This window comes from Lissotriton helveticus, chromosome 2_1 (assembly GCF_964261635.1).
Source record: "Lissotriton helveticus chromosome 2_1, aLisHel1.1, whole genome shotgun sequence".
Lineage (NCBI taxonomy): Eukaryota > Metazoa > Chordata > Amphibia > Caudata > Salamandridae > Lissotriton > Lissotriton helveticus.
Genome location: NC_136059.1, coordinates 1,879,221,629 through 1,879,239,039, shown reverse-complemented (window position 1 = coordinate 1,879,239,039; position 17,411 = coordinate 1,879,221,629). Strand labels below are relative to the sequence as shown.

The window sequence follows — 17,411 nt, the reverse complement described above, 5'->3', positions numbered from 1 at the left end:
CAGGTTAAGGAGTCTTTTAAACTCGAGGAGTCGGAGGACTTTCTGGAAAAGGATATACAGAGAATCCATAGGGACCCTTTTCGCCTGAATCCTAGTAGATGTAAACCTAGGAAGATTCTTATCAATTTCCTTACCTATGCGGTTAAGGAGAAGATTTTGAATTTGGCTCTGAAGGTTAAATCTTTAAGAGGCAATGACTTTTCTTTTGAGGTGCGCTCGGATCTTTCTAAAGTTACACTTAAGCGCCAGTGGGAACTGGGTCAAAGGATGGAAACATTTAGGAAAGTCAGTGCTACAGTCCAACTAAAATTCCCCGCTTTCCTAAAAATAATGTTTAATAACAAGATGTATAATATCAGATCTCCATATGAGGCAGATGAGTAACTACAATCCCTAAGCAATGCTTCTCCTGGGAAGGAATGATTAGGGTATGGTTGGTCTGTTCTGAGCTTTCTTCCTATTGGGTCCTTTGCATTATGTTAATGTTATATGTTAATGTTATATGTGCTTAGATAGCGCTTGGCTGCCCCAGCGAAGGGGCATCCCGGCACTTTCTGTATAAGTTATTGCATCCAGAGTAGGCTGCTATGCAGGATTGAGCTTCCTTTAATCCCTTCTCAATTCCCTAATGTGTATTTTTAATACGTGTCTCAGGATTGGTATTTGCATGAGAAAATTAAATTTTTGAAGGCATACAATAAAATAGATTGAAATTTATTAGCTAAGAACTATGCCATAAGAAAAAGAGAAAGGGGAAAGGAGAAAGCTAGAAAGCGTCAAATAGCGTTAAATAACAAAAAAATGAGAAAATGTAAATGAGGTTAAAGATAACGGGGAAAAAAGGGGAAAGAAGGAAAAGAAAGGGAAAAAAACATTCTTGAAAAAATATAGCGAGAAAACACATCTAAAATACACTGTGTGGTTGGTTGGTCTGTTTTTCTTTCTTTTTTTTTCTCTTCATAAACATAATGGCACAGACACAACATATGGGAAAAGGGGAGGGGATAGAGAGGCTGCAGGACGTAAACCTGTTCATACACCAGACCAGACTAAAAGGGGAAGGGTTTCCCAAGGGGTGGGGGGTGATTGGATGGGGGTGCACAGAGGGGCAAAGGGAAAAAAATCCTCATTCATCAAGACCCTGCCAGTGCTACTTATGTCAAAGTTCAGGAGCGATCTGTAAGATGGAATGCATACGGCTGTTTTTGCTCAGGAACGGTTAGGGCTAGTCCGTGGGGGTCGGAAGGTTAGGGGGACATCTGCCAAGGCAAAGGAAGAAATAACATGACCTCTCTGCAGATTTCGTCTTGGAATGTCAATGGCCTGCACACGAAGGGTAGAAGAACCAGAATTCTACAATATCTAAGAGACTCTCCGGCACAGGTCATTGTCTTCCATCTAGACTGAGACAAAAGAAATGCTAAAAAGTCAGAAATGGGTGGATGTTTTTATCTGCACCGATCAGATGGCAAGTATCAGAGGGGTGTTGTTTTTATTTTAAAAGCAAGCCGAGGCCCAAATATTGGAATATAGGGAAGACCATAGTGGTAGATGGCTTATTCTGAGGATTTCTTTAGGGGGCATATTCTTCACCTTAGTGGGTTATTATGGTCCCAATCAGTACGATGTCTCATATCTCAATGCCATCCGTCTCCATCTTATCGATTTTCCAGATCCAGTAATCTGGGTAGGTGATTTTAACATAGTGTTAAATCCTAAGCTGGACAAATCACTAAATTGCAGGGCAGTAGCCCCTTCTAAATCTCAGCAGCTGCTCCTGACAACCATGGACCAATTGGGCTTATCTGATATATGGAGGGAACGGGTGGGTGATCAACTGGGAGTCTCGTTTAGAAACTTGAAATATAAACATAAGTCCAGAATTGACTATGCCTTGATTAGTTATAATCTTAAAGATCTAGTCAAAGATATTGAATATCTTCCGTTGCATCTCTCTGACCATTCTGCAATTCTTTTAAGCTTAGATTTTACACAACAACAGCAGACTAGATACTGGTCCTTCGATCGAACCATACTGCTTGAGGAAGATGAAATTACTTTTCTCCTTTTGGAAACTAAACATTTCCTTGACAATAATTTGGATACAGCCAATATTTCCGTGGTCTGGGATACTTTGAAAGCTGTTTGGAGAGGCTGTATCACCAATAGAGCAAGTTTTAGAAAACGGAAATTTAGGGAAGCCACCATGGGCTTAGAAGCAGAGATGAAGGCAATTGAGTATAAACTGAATAGCCAAACAGGAATTAGTTCAAAGGAGGATCTGGACAAACTAGACTTGCTTAAAAAACAGTTGGAGTGCATTCTCCAAGAGAGAATAACTCGTAGATGGGAAGCAAGCACAATTTCCCATTTTGCATTTGGGGAAGGGGCAGGGAAACTACTTGCCTTGAAGCTAAAACAGATCAGGTGCGCAATCACATAAAGAGATAAGATAAGAGTAGAAGACGAGCAATCCTGTCGTTCCTCAAACAAAGATATCGGCATGGCCTTCCGTGACTTTTTCCAAGATATATACAATGAGTCTATCATTGAAGACAGCGATAAAAGAAAAAGGTGGCTGGAGAAAGTCATCCTACCAACTATCACGAACGATCAAAAAACAGATCTAGAACAGGAAATAACAGAACAGGAAGTAAGGAGGGTCATAGATCAGTCCATAAGAGGGAAGGCAGCTGGCCCAGATGGGTTTCCAGGGGAGCTATTTTGATCCTTAAAAGAGATTATCATCCCAGTACTAGTCAAAGTATACAACAACATACTTTTGAAGTGAGAAACCCCCCCCCCCCCCCCCAGTTCGTGGAGTGAGGCAACAGTCGTATTGATCTTGAAACCCGGTAAAGACCCAACTAACTGTGGGTCTTATCGACCAATCTCACTCCTGAACAGTGATTATACATTTTTTGCCACCATCTTGTCAAATAGGTTGGGGGTGGTGGCTGATAGTATTCTCCACCCAGATCAAAAGGGCTTTGTTAAAGGGCGCCAGTTAGCGGATCTCACCTATGACCTGGTTGGCGCAATTGATACTGCCTCCACTTTTACACTCCCACTGGCAGTTCTAACCTTAGACGCAACCAAGGCCTTTGACAGGGTTAACTGCGGATACCTGTCTGAGGTAATGAGAAAATTTAACCTGGGAGACAAATTTTGCTGTACCATAAAACTGATATAGCAGGCCCGACAGATAGATTACTAGTGAATGGAACCTTGACAGATGTTTTAAAGATCTCCAGGGGTACGAGACAGGGCTGCCCTCTCTCCCTGTTGCTCTTCAACTAGTACATAGAACCATTTGCCCAGGTACTTAGGGAAGATCATAACATCACTTCCTTTAAATTTGGAGAGTGGGAGAGGAGGGTGGCCATGTACGCAGACGATATCCTGATTCTAACAGCTGACTTGAACACAGCTTTTCCTACAGTTATTAAACGTGCGGAGGAATTTGGCCATGTTTCGGGATATGAAATTAATGCCAGCAAAACCAATATAATGGCATGGAATATAAGAGACACACAACTCCAAGTAGGGTCTACTATGGGATATCTGGGGATTAGAATTATACAGGAGGTAGGGAAAATTGCAGAATATAACCTCGATCGAGTCTTTAAAGAATGTCAAAAGCAGATGAAATCGTGGGCTCACCTCCCTTTATCCATCTTGGGGAGGATTAATTTAGTAAAAATGTCAATCCTGCCTAAGCTCACATTTCTTTTTAATACCATCCCGCTGTTTTTTGACAAACATCAGATAGAAAAATCTCAACGAGAGGTAAATTCCTTTATCTGGAAGTACAGAGCTACCAGGTTGGCATGGAAGAAGCTTAGGCGGAAGAGGGATAAGGGAGGATTGGTGCTGCCCGACTTGCAATATTATGCCTGGGCATTTCAGCTCTCACATTCAAGAATGCTGTTGAAAATGCCCACTAGTACAGGGGGAGGAGAGATGTTTCGGGCTATGTTAAGGGGGGCAGGGTTACCGGAGGAAGGTTTTATGTTTAAGTTCGGAGACCCAACATTTTTTTTAAAAGTTCTCCACTCGATGGTAAAAAAATTACCATAGTAAGAAACAAAGTGGGGCTCAACTACTTCTCAAATTTAACGCCACTGTGGGACTCCCCAGGTACACCCGTATGCTTCCAGGATAGTTTGATTAAATCAGTGAGAGATTCTGGGATCATAGCGTGGGGAGAGCTATTGAATGATGGTTCTTTTCTCTCCTGGGAAGATCTATGTGAGAGAGTAGGGACAGGCCTTTCCAGATTTATGTATATCCAGATGAAAAGCTGGGATCAAGCCCAGGCTAGTTATAAATCATCATTTGGGAAGGTTAGTAAACTGGAAGAACAGCTAGTGGCGAGACCGGTGGGTAAAAGGGAGGTCTCAGTGTGGTATTGGGCACTTGAGGAAGTGGATGGCGTTTTTAAACTTGCAGATGAGCAATGGGGAGAGCAGATGGATGCACAGTGTGATCTCGTATGGCTGGACTCATTTAAAACCCTTCAAAAAATAGTTAAACCTGCTTGGTTGAAGCGGATCACTTGTTTACGGTCCATAGAGCGTATTTTTCCCCTCTTAAGTTATCGACATTTTTGAAAGGGAAAGTATGCAACAAACGTGGGATGCCTGAAGCATCAGACGTTCATATGTTTAAGGATTGTCCTTCCATCCGGCCCTTTTGGGAAAATGTGAAGAATACTCCTGAGTCCATCATGAAAGTATCATGCACCTCATTATCTTCGGCCTCAATGATATCACTGGACCTGCTAGATCTTTACTATTCTATGCAATCCTAATGGCTAGGAGACAAATCTGCAAGTATTGGGTGGATCCAGTTGCACCAACCCACTCATAATGGCTGACCTCACTATATGAAGTATCCAAGATGGACATGGCTAGATCCTGTAGTAAGAAACAAATCGCGTTTTGGGACTTACTGATTCAGGTGAGATAGAGAGCCCGTGTGTTTTATTGTTTTTTTTCCTGGGTCCTATGATTATGCCTCTTCTTGGTTACTCCTTGGACTATTGTATCCTCCCAGGACATCTATATGGTCCATCAGGTCTGAAAAGACCGAGTTGGAGTAAAAAACGTAACCTCACCCCTTGACATTCTTCCTGCCTACTAAACGTACCCTTGCTTGAGTCAACATAAAAATGCCAAAGACTCCTGAGCTCAATCAGTAAGGCTACGTATGGCGGTTGGTTTTCTCTCAAGAGGGTTAAAGGGGAATGAGGACAAAAAAACAAAACAAATGGCAGGCACTGCGCCGTGCCTGCCAAGTTGTGCATTGAACAGCAGGAGGTACCATAGGTACCTCCCATGTGCACCCCCCAGAGTCCCTGGGGGCCCGCAACTGGCCCCCGCAAGCAATTCCCGCATGCCTTTCTGTGGCAGCAATGCCGCCATGGAAAGGCATGTTTCCGCTCTCATAGTAATATGGCTGGCAGTGTCTAACAGACACCGCAACCATATTAAACTCTTTTCAGCCCGGCGACTTGTTGACCGGGCGGAAAAGCGGCGGACAGTCTTTCTGTCCGCCGCGGTATCCCCCCCCGCCATAGTAATATGGCAGGGGAAATGGGTGGCGGGTGGGGACGGATCTTGGGCGGATCGCCATCGTCATGCCGGCGGTGGCGATCCACCCAAGATCCTAATGGGCCCCAAAGTGTTTACATTTATCATTATGGGTACAGCTGCCATTAAAGGATAACATTGATTACAGAAAAAAACATTTTAAAATTCTGAAAGATAAAACAGACATAGATAAAACGCAAGGCATGGTAGTAAAAGTGGGATAGTGTAGGATACTAGTCTGAAGCAAAAGTAGTATTCGAAGTAGCATAACACACGTGGGCTACTGGGCATTACCAGTTCCCTTAGTGCAATAGTCAGTTATACGTTTTTGAAAGTCATTGATAGACACCCAAGGAATGAGATTAATTATAGAGAGAGAATTTAAAATACTGTAAGCTGAAACTGACAAAGATACTATCCAAGGCAAGGAAATAAAAGTGCAGTACTGCAGGTTTTTCCTCAACAGACTTTAATCCAGACACAGCAAGAGAGAAAGAAAAATAAGGGAAAGAAGAAGGAACAGAAAGGGGGAAAACAGTGACAAATCTATAAAGCAGGAATAAAAAGTGCCTGTAAGAGTGAGATAAGGACACAGAGAGTATCTAGTGGTGGATTAAAGAGGCATAAGGTGATCCTTTTGCTACTTGTCATTCATAAGTTACAATCCTAATATAATACAGAGACCTATGAACTGTCATGAGAGAGCTTCATGCAAACTACATGATATAGGCTAGAAAGTTATATTTGTTCCAGTGCTTCATTAGCCTAATGTTGCTAAAATGTTTTTTCTGGGGTAGAAATGCGTTGTCATTAGTAAAGCCAATCCCCAACTACTGTGATGCCTTTTAAATTCCGGTTTTGTGCTTCTCCAGACCAAACACTGTTAAAATCTAGTATCTACCAGTATGGTTGGCACGTGATTCCTACACCTTGTAATCTTCATTGTTTTATGGAACATTTCTGATAGACTTATTTGCACCTGTATTATGATTTGTAATTTCTTTATAATGTGTGTGTGATGTAAAGTGTTCTGACACCCTACACTGGTATGAGTGGAGCTATAAAACAAATCAAATGCATGTGAGAGAGGGGCTATGGAGAGATGAGGGACAAGGCCGAACTGGGCATCACGCATTTCCTGGGAGGCTGGAAAGGTGGGGGTTGGTTTTGTTAGTGGGGGCCGGTTTAGTAGCAGTGCAGCAGTTTTAAAAAAAAAGCACTCCAAAGTTCTTGTCTATCCAGCAGTTTTTGGAAAACAATAAATGTGTCAAGATAACTCTGATGATTAATGTATCTGCTGGAGAGAGATGGGAGTTTTGTTTAGTGGCAGTTTTCACTCATTTAAGGCAGTCCAGAGAATTAATATGCCTTCTGCAAAGAGCATGTACCGTGCATATCAAAGCGCAATATTTTGTGTGCCTAGCTTAGTGGGTTACTGCTTTTGTCACAGAGATTCTTTTGATACTGTGCAGTTCATAAGTTAGACTCTTAGTCGAGCACAGTGAGTTATGAAATGCTATCAAAGAGGTGCATGCAAACTGCATGGTTTAGGTTAGAAAGTTATGTTTTTCCCCAGTCTATCATTATCCTGATGCTGCTGAAAAAGGTTTGGGTAGACATACATTCTTATTATTAAAGTCAACCCTAACCACTGTGTTATGTTCTGATTCCTGAATGTGTGCATCTTCAGACAAAGCACTCTAAGTAATACCTACCAGTATAGATGACGTGAATCCTACACCTTGTAGTCCTTTTTGCCTTATGTAACATTTACTTTATGCTGATTTACACACGTATGATGCATTGCCTCTGTATGTGTGTGTGATGTAAAGTGTTCCGAAACCCTATACTGGTGTGAGAGGTGCTATAAAATAAATGAAAAACATGTGAGAGAGGGGCTATGGAGACATGAGAGGCCCTGCTGGAGGGTGATAGTGAGGGAATCATTGAAGGGCCCCAATAAAGATTGCTGTTTCCTGATGCACAGTTAGGATTACTATGCGTTAAAAGCTCATACAAATGAATATATAATGACAAATGTGCTGTGGAATGCACAATTTTCCCCCACATTTTCTTGGGGGGAGAATCCCCTCCACCCCCAAATCCCCTCTTTGCAATAGTCAGGCTCGCTCGGTGCACTCGTTATGCGCTTTACAGGGGCTGGTCGGACAATATTTGCGTGGGCTGCTTTGAGTTCCCAGTCCCAGACGGATGAGGGGTCTTATGGCATGGTGGTAGTGAGGTATTCTGTGGAGAATGAGGTCATTAGGGGGGCGCACAAAAAAGTTTCTCTCACATTTTGCCCTCCACTTGCCAATCGATACCCCTCAGCATCAGAACACCCCTGGTTAACAGTACGTTTTCTAACTGTACATAATAAAAGTCATGTACATTATAATTAAGGCTCCCTGTTTTCCGTTTTCATGGATTTTTACAGATAATACAGATAGAAAACAATGTGTCTGCATTTATTTTTAAAAGTGGATAAATACAGAAAATTGTGCTGCTTTTAAGTGATTGTGTTGTCTCATGAATTATAGCCCAACAACTAAGCAGATGGACAGACAGCATGATAAATTAAAAAACAGAATGAAATTGCTTTAAGTAATGGCATGTGTCAATATACATTTGTGGTATAATGCTAGTATTTACCAGTGGATGTACTGTTAAGTAATATTTGGCAGCTTAAATAGCTAAAACACGACAGACATCAAAGAATGAGTGCTCGTCTACAGTTAAATAAATATGGAAATGTACCGTTTTACACCTTCATTTATATGCAAAACACAAAATAAATATGGATAAATACAGATAAAATGGCCAAAAAATAAATATGGATAAATACAGACGGAAATGTTAAAAAGATAAACACCATAAAACCGGGAGCAGGGTTTTACCTTAAAGATCAGCAAGGGATTCCCGCAAAAACTGAAAACCAATTCAATAAACAAAGATGCATACAAGTTATTCATTTTTTCACTGTTCTGTTGCGAGGTCAGTTAGCTTGAGTTATCTCATATGTGAACACGCTGCAATTTCACCCCAAGTTACAAGCCAACTCGAAAATATATATTGCCAAACACTGATTGCACAATCTAGTGGTGCTTTTAGACCTTTTTCCCTGTTGGTATGGAGCAAATAATTTGAAAACAAAGCCCATAATAGCTGCAACTTTTTTTAATCGGCCACGTAGCTCGTGATGCGAGATACTCGGGTATGATATTAAACGGATGTCCTGTTTTACTGTCGAGGACCTGGCTGCTTCTGCTGACATCAGGAACATGATACTCGGAAGTACTAATGTAACGGCGCGTGCCCAGTTTGTACAGTGTACTAAATGAGGCTTATGGGACGTCGTTCCGAGGTGTCTACTTACCTCACAGGAATGTTGGCGGTGCGCGTGCCATCTGCAGTCAGCGTCTAAATAACCAACGTGTCAGACACTTCCTGTATACCCGCCTTCTCTAACGAGCCTAAACCTGATCTCGAGACTGTAACTGTGATGGCTTTAGTCTGTCATAAAAAAAGCAACTGTACCTACTTAGAGGGATCGATGCAAAAAAAAAAAAATGAACTTTCACTTTGCATCAGTACAGCTCACACAAGGATAAACCATTAAAGTCAATCTGTTCAGTGAAAAAGGTCAACCACTGGATTCATTTACAGAAAGTGAAAGGAATGGTTTACTAATTCCTATTTTAATCTGCTCGCTTGCAGTATTAGTTAGGCCAGTTGAGACGGAAATACTGCAGCTCTTCCCGGGTGCATAGAGAATTCATTAATTTCTCTTAAGAAATTCATCCGGCCTGTATTTGACGAGAATATAAATCTGCGGATGACAAAGAAACCGTGACAATTCAAAAAGGAACGTCGGAAATCATCAAGAATAGCATGCGCATATCATGAATTAAAAGAACACGATTGGTACACTTGACGTTTAATTATGTTTTCGCCATTCATGCTGAACATATATTCTATGCATGTTCTAAGTTGCTTTTATTTAGCGTCCTTCAGCCATTGGCTTTGTTGAATTAGAAGCTTTCATTCATTGGCTTGATACAAACAATCAATCAATCAATCAAGCAAACTTTGGGGCATATTATCATATTAGAATTTTTGCTGCTGAAACTGCCGCTAAAGCGGCGATAATGGGCTTGATAATATGCCCTTGTGAATTCACATAGAAGCCCATGTTCTGGTGTGAACATGGGTTTCTATTGGAATTCTCAAGGGCATATTATCAAGCCCATTATTGCTTTTTTAGCGTCAATTTTCCGCCGCTAAAGTGGCGATAATTTTAATGCTGTTCTTGATAATGTGCCCCTTTATTCGGGCGCTATACACGTCCATAAAAGTATCATAGCGCTTCCATAATCTATTAAAACACATAAAAGAGATAAGTTAAAACAGTACTATATAGCAGCAAGAAGGCTATAAATATGTACACACGCACACACTCACACACACACTCACTCTAAGACGACGTTAGCAGGAGCTTAATAAAGCATAGAGTTATGGGCCCTCACAGCAGATTTAAAGAAAGAACCAATGTGCAAAACAGCTTCAACATCTGGTAGTTGCAATAAAAAAGCTAGAAGCTGGTCTATGTTCTCTGATATTATAACATTTCCTTTTTACAAAGGGGATTAAAGAGAGTTTTGTATATCTTTCATAATATTTACAAAAAATTTAAAATGCAGCATAGACTTGCTGGACTAGCCTTGATAGGGACATGGGCTAACATCTAGATTCTTCACAAGAGAAAGTATACCAAATATTTGACAGTTTTAGCTCTAAAACAGAATAATAGGGACCTTTCCCAACGCTCCTGAGCACGGCGTAAGTCGTTATTTGGGCAGTGCGGTGTAGTCCGAGTTAAGTAAGAGACAATGCTGGACTTCTCTTTTTCTTTAGTAAATCTCGTACACTCATGATTATAAAATAATTGTCATAAATGCTTTTTGGTTCTTAATACAGATTTCTGGTTCTAAATAAGCCTCCTGCAAACCAAGTTTTCCATATCCAGCTTCAACATACGCCAACCAGGGAATTTGGTGACCTCTATCGCATGATAGGCAATACAGTATGATGTCTCTTAACAGGCCCGCATCATCATTCTTCCAGCTAGCCAACCACAATAGCACAGGCCAACTCTAATGCACTCTTCTATTTAGGGAATGCCCAACTCTTTGTGGCAAATTTAGTGCAGCGTTGATGTAGGTGCTAAAAGGAACCTGTTTTCTTCAGCTTGGATAGCATCACAATGCGGCATACTCCACACCTCGGCCCCATACGCTACAACAGCAATGCATTGTGACATATATTTGCAAAAGAGAAATGAGTGGTTGCGGGAGACTGTATCAGGAGTCTATTGCCCCTGACAATTTTGTCCTGCGCTGTGTAATATTTGATGTCCAAGAACCTGCAGCAGTAAAAATGACACCCAAGTAAGAAAAAGTGTTTATGCTGCTCAAAGAGTTGGTGCCAACAGATAGGATCAAGAGCTGATTGCGCCTTGGACCACAAGCCATTATATGAGACTTTGTAAAGTTTTTACGTAAATCCAAAGGAGCCATGAAGTCCATAAAGGCGAGCACCAATGGACGCAGAGCCTTTGGTGTATGCCATAAGGACCACGTTGTCCACATAGGAAGTGTGGATAGCAATAAATCTTTGATTTTGGATACATTTTGGGTAATATTAATTAAAAACGGATAAAGCTCATTCATATAAAATAAACATAAAGGGGGGCCAGCACACAACCGTGTCTTACGCTGTAATTAATATCTATGTCTCCAGAAACCTCACCCTGTGTGCTAATTCTCACCCTTGCATTCATGTCTTTGTGTAAATGTGGCATAAAGTGCACTAGTGCTTTGGCTAGTCCTTGTGAGATAAGCATTTGCCAAAGCTTGGAATGATTAACTCATTCAAAAGCTTAACTCAGGTCCATTGGCTTGATACATTGTCAATCACATCTTGGATCAGCCCAAAGGAGCATTTTAGTCTCACCTTCTTTCAGTTGGTTGATTGTGTGTATCCGTCTCAGTCCTTACTTTGAGCCGATGGTTGTAGGTGGGGGGCAACTGGCACTCATTTCTTGAGACCAGCACTTATTTTTCCTCAGCAGACTTTGACAAAGAGGAAGAGAGAAGAACGCAGAAAGGGCAAAGGAGGAGGATGAGAAAGACAGAAAAACAGTGACAAAGAAAGAAAGCAGGGGTGAAAAACAACCTGAAATAATGAAATAAAGAGGCTGGGAGGGTCTGGTGGTGGATCAAAGAGGCTGAGATGGAATCAAAACCTTGCAGCCGTGGACTTCGGCACTCCAACATTCAAGAGGGCTGACAGCACGCTTGTGAACAAAACTTTGTCCCACAGCACTAACCCCCAGATTCATCATTGTCCTGTTTTGCGAGTCCTTAATAGCGATTATTAAGGAATCGCTATTAAAGACTCGCAAAACGGGATTCATGTAGAAATCGCAATATTATTTGTGATTTCTACAGCTTCCTTATTTGCGATTAGCAAATTGCTAATCGCAAATAAGGAATGACTCCCCATTCCCTAAAGGCCCATAGGAATGAATGGGGAGTCATTCCTTATTTGCGATTAGCAATTTGCTAATCGCAAATAAGGATGCGATTTCAAGGGTGCCAGGGGTGTCCAAAGGACACCCTGTAGCTCCCCAGAAATGAAAATGTAGACTGATGTTGCGCACACACATGTCCAAAGGACATGTGTGTATGTAACATACAACTTAGAAAAATGCACTAAAGTGCATTTTTGTAAGTTTTCGCTATTTACCCCGAAGTCAGACTTCGGGGTAAATAGCGGCAAAAAATTGCGATTTCGCAATTCTAAAATGGTTCATGAATTGCATTTAAGGAAACTGAAATAGAGATTCCTTAAATGCAATTCCTTGCAATTTAGTGATTTCGCAATTTGCGATTTTTGCATTTGGGATGATGAATCCCAAAAGCAAAAATTGCGCTCGCAAAGGGCCAGATTCTCAGAATCTGGCCCTTTGCGAGCCGATTTTCCGTTGATGAATCTGGCTGTAATTCTTTTACACCGATCTTTCCACAGCCATTGGAAGACACGAGAGATGAAAGATCACTGGGTCTCACAACATAATCTCTTGGTCAGGATGTTAAAGATCTTTCCCTATTGGATATATGGACCATTGTTAGTTGATGTGAAGCACAGAAAGGTAGAAAAAATCAACAATACACTTCTAACTTGTGAAGCCAAGGTGACTCCATAATAAAAACCAAGAATCACTAGATATGCTTAAAGGGTTTTATTTTGGATTACCAATCAATCCAGAATATATGCAAATCACAAAAAAGATCAGTAAATGCAGAAATAAAATAGGTAAACTGGCATATCTCAATATTTTGAGATGCAATAGAATAGATGTCGAATTGTGATAACCACAACAATAAAGAAACAGATTAAGGCAAACATGTGCCCCATAAAGGAACTTCCCCTCTCTCTTCTAAACATACAGCAAGTTTAGGAGCATCTATTAAGGGTCTCTAATTCTGGAGCATAGAAGGTGTCGGCATGATCCGACTTTAGCAGAAGTCTTGGGAAGAGGGAAATAAGTGTTTAGCATAAAGCTTCACACTTGCAAAAATAAGGCAAACAGAGAGGTCTTTATCTCTCGAAGTCTAAAAGAAATCTCTCAACATCCAACTATGAGAACACCAATTTCAAGGTAACAAGAGATTCAGAAATTACCTTATCCGCTTTCACACCACCAAGAACCAATCACATCATTACTCAAGTGCATCTGCAACATCCCTTCAGTTTCCAATCACATCGGACCCAGACTGTAGTTCTCAACCTTGAACATTTTGCCATCCTGGTACATGATAAACAGAAGGCCTCCTTCAATCATTAATTCTCCCCATTCACTGCCAAGTTCTTCCTCCGGGCCTCGCTATCAGCAATCTAATACAAACAATAAGCCTTTCTCTCACTAACGCGAATCATGATAATTCACCTGCAAGGAAAGGGGAGAACATGCTGGCAAAGCAAATGCATTTCAACTGAGGCCATTCGTCAGGTTAATTTTTAGTTAGTAGGTGATATGAACTTGAATACTTGCTTATACATGCACACATGTAAACTTGAAGAGTAAATGTAAAGCGTGAGTAGAAGTGTACATATTTGCATATATATGTATAACTTAAAGCGTAAGTGTAAAATGTGAATAAAGAATACATGCATACATGTTTTAACTGAACAGTGGTGTATAAGTGTACAAATCTCTAGTCTCTATTGTGATTCCATTTAATGAAATCATTTAACAGTTTTGCACACGTTAATAAAGTTAAAACACAGAGAATATAATGTCAATTATATGTGTATATTGCATAATTGTGACGTATAATGATGGAATGAAAATTGGACTGCTACAGGGACATTTTACATCTAAATATTACACTCTGACAGTACACATTTACTTATTTAATTTAACCATGCATTGTTTATACCATTCAATATTTTTTTTCTGTACTACACTCCAGCAGGCATTTTTTATTGCTTTTATCAGAACTAGGGGGTGGGCGTAACTCTCTTAATTCTATGTAGAGTAATCACTCCGAATTACCAAGGAATTCCACAAGATTATGCAGAATTACATGAGAACACTAATTCTGCATTCACCACTATTTCTTTGCGCAAAAATGTCTCCTTGCGTCCAAAATGGACAGCACGATGCATTTTGCACTAAAGAAATGGCGGCTAATGCAACAGAACAAAAATAGCGATCAACCACTTGCGCTTGCTAAATGTGCTCCTTTTGTACAATATTCCGCTAACTTTTGAAATTTAGCACTATTTTCTTAGCACCAAATGCACTCTTGCATCCAAAATAGATGCGCGGATGCATTTTGCGCTAAGAAACAGCCCTAAATGCCGCAGAACACAACTAGTGAATTCGAGTGGCCGTTTGCGCTCGCTAAATGTGTTCTCTCTTGCTGTAGGATTTTTTCCTCCCAAATTCTGCAAGGACTAGTTATCACATAATTATCTCTAATTCCGTGCCAAAGAGTAGTATAAAATTACCCAAAATACTCCAGCATAATTGAAATTCTGCCCAGGCCTATTCAGAACTCAATTGCAAGTTACTGGCTTTGTCAATGCTTACATTTTTATGTCTGCCGTACAGACAACTTGCCTTCCTTTTCTTGTGTTTGTCCCTCCCCGGGAGCGTAGCCTCTTTACCCACATTTGATTGGCTTACATGTATCCTTTCACTGCTCACATTTAGGAAACTACTTTTTTCTTTTTTTCCTTAAACACTCCATGAGTGTGGGTGTGTTTTCAGGATCTCGCTCTCGTGTGCAGCTTCCTCCCCCCAATTCCCCTTGCCGCCTACTTTAGTGCTTCATGTTGCTCCCTCGTTCCCCTGCTTGCTCTCCCCCTTGTGTGCTGCTTTTTTTCCACCTGTCCCAACCCCACACACTCCATGTTGCTTCCTCCACCCCTGCCCTATCCACAGCTTTTTCCTACTTGGCTTTTGTTAAAGCTGTATAACTTCTTACTCCCCCTCCATTGATCCACTTGCCTCTTGCTCCCCCATACCCCATTGCTTCTCTCCTGTCCCTACTCTCCCTTCTTGTTCCCCCTCTCCTTACAATAATAAAAAAAAAGAAAAATTGGAGTGCGAAGAAATTAACAATTGCTTCCAAGGCGCCCCACGTTTCAAAATGCACTGTTGCACAGGAAAACTATTTTTTTAAACTCACAATCCACATGCTGTCTGCCATCTTGGATCGGTAAACAAAAAACATTAAAAAATTGGTGGCCCGGCTACTTACTAGGTACGCTTGCGCCTGCATACATCATTATTCATGCACGAGCGAACTGAATGATGTGGGTGAGTAGAGTCATGCATGCTATGTGCATGTTCTGTTCTGCTTGTCTTTTTTTAACCATGCTGTACAACAGCACAAAAAAGCACTGGCAAAGCAAATAGACCCAAAGGTGAGGCCTATTTATTGTTGGCTTTTCCAGTGTTTTGTATCTTTTAGAAATTACGACCAGCACACATACATTTGTGGGTGGATATAGTATAACAGTTAGGTGGGCCGACATCACAATGTTCGAAGGGTTGACCTAGAATTTAGTTTGCCACTGTAAAATGCAATAACCCATTTCTTTATGAATGAGTATGTGTTCTACGTGGCCAGAAGCCGACATTACTAATAGGCAGACAGTTGATGGTTCATCCAATCCCACTCACCTCTTAGTAACACTTTGCTGCCTCTGACCTTTTTTTAGTATAATATTCTTCTGCTCATCTGTACCTCTTTAATAGTTCACAGCAAAAGCAAACGCAATTAATCAATCAGGGATTTGTGAAGTGCGCTACTCACCCGTGAGGGTCTCAAGGCGCTGGGGAGGGAGGGCATGCAGCTCAGATTCAGCCAAAGAACCAGGTCTTGAGGCTGCTCCTGAAGGTGTGCAGAGTGGGGGAACGTCTGATGTTGAGCAGTAGCTTGTTCCAAGTCTTTGCTGCATGTAGGAGAAGGCTCTTCTGCCTGCTCTGAGGATGCACAGGGTTTCAGTGAGGTCCGCAGAGCGGAGTTTACTCTTGGGTATGTGGATGGAGATTCTTTCATTGAGGTTTAGGGGTCCAGTGTTGTGGAGGGATTTGTAGGTGTGAGTGAATAGCTTGAAGGCTACTCTCTTCTCAACGGGGAGCCAGTAAAGGTCTCGTAGGTGGTGGGTGATGTGTTCATGACATGGGATGCTGAGGAGGTGGTGGTCTGGATGGTCTGGAGTTTTTGGAGCAGGGTTTTTTTGATTCCGGCATAGAGGGCATTTCCGTAGTCCAGTCTACTTTTTATGAGTGTGTGGATGACTGCCTTTCTGGATTCGGGGTGGGGATCCATTTGAAGGTCTTGGGAAGGATGCGAAGGGTGTTGAAGCACGTGGAGGAGACATCGTTGATCTGTCGGGTGATGGTGAGGGAGGAGTCGAGTATGATGTCAAGATTCCGGGCGTGGTCTGTGGGAGTGGGGGGTTGCAAGGGCTGTGGGCCACCAGGTGTTGTCCCATGCTGAGGGGTTGGGTCTGAGGACTTCTGTCTTCTCTGAGTTGAGCCTCTGACAGCTGCTGCTCTTCCAGGATGCAATGTCTTTCATTCCTTCCTGGAAGCTGAGTCTGGTGTTGTCGGGTTGCTTTGTGAGGGAGAGGATGAGCTGGGTGTCGTCGGCGTAGGATACTATACAGAGTCCATCCTGTCTGACGATGGTGGTGAGGGGGGCCATGTAGCTGTTGAAGAGTGTGGGGCTGAGTGATGATCCTTGGGGTACTCCGCAGTTGATCTCTGTGGGTTTGGAGAGGGAAGGTGGGAGTCTGATTCTTTGGCTTCGGCCAGTGAGAAAAGAGCAGATCCAGTTGAAGGCAGTTCTCTGTATGCCAGCGGCGTGGCGTCTGGCGGTGAGAATGTGGTGGAAGACGGTGCCGAAGGATGCGTAGAGGTCTAGTAGGATGAGGGCCGCCATGTGACCCTAGTCAAGTAGAGTGCGGATGTCATCTGTGTCGGTTAGGAGGCTTCAATGAAGTTCGTGAGCTGGATATTCACAATCTTCTCAGTGACTTTGGCCGCAAAGGGGAGTAGGGAGATGGGTCTGTAGTTTTTGAGGTCCGTAGGATATGCAGAGGGCTTCTTGAGGAGGGGCTTGACTTCTGCATGTTTCCAGTCATCGGGGAATGACCCGGATTCAAAGGTGGCGTTGATGGTGCGTTGTAGCTCGGGTGCTATGGCAGCGATGGCTCTGTGGAAGATGTGCAGCG

At 42.0% G+C, this 17,411-nt stretch overlaps 2 protein-coding genes across 5 annotated transcripts in view; one reads left to right on the top strand and one right to left on the bottom strand.

Moving 5' to 3' along the window:
- The window catches only part of LOC144818922 (uncharacterized), a 387,843-nt gene extending 374,423 nt beyond the window's left edge, over nucleotides 1-13,420 (bottom strand). For 2 of the 4 annotated variants that reach the window (XM_078676809.1, XM_078676803.1), the window contains exon 1: nucleotides 13,341-13,420. The gene's annotated coding sequence lies outside the window, so the exon portion shown is untranslated. Of the gene's footprint in view, nucleotides 1-8,970; nucleotides 9,075-13,340 lie in introns of those variants that run through there. The other 2 variants (XM_078676805.1, XM_078676804.1) reach the window with 2 other exon arrangements.
- Nucleotides 1-17,411, top strand: part of LOC144818921 (uncharacterized) — a 147,416-nt gene that overhangs the window by 61,945 nt on the left and 68,060 nt on the right. The gene's annotated exons all lie outside the window — the stretch shown is intronic.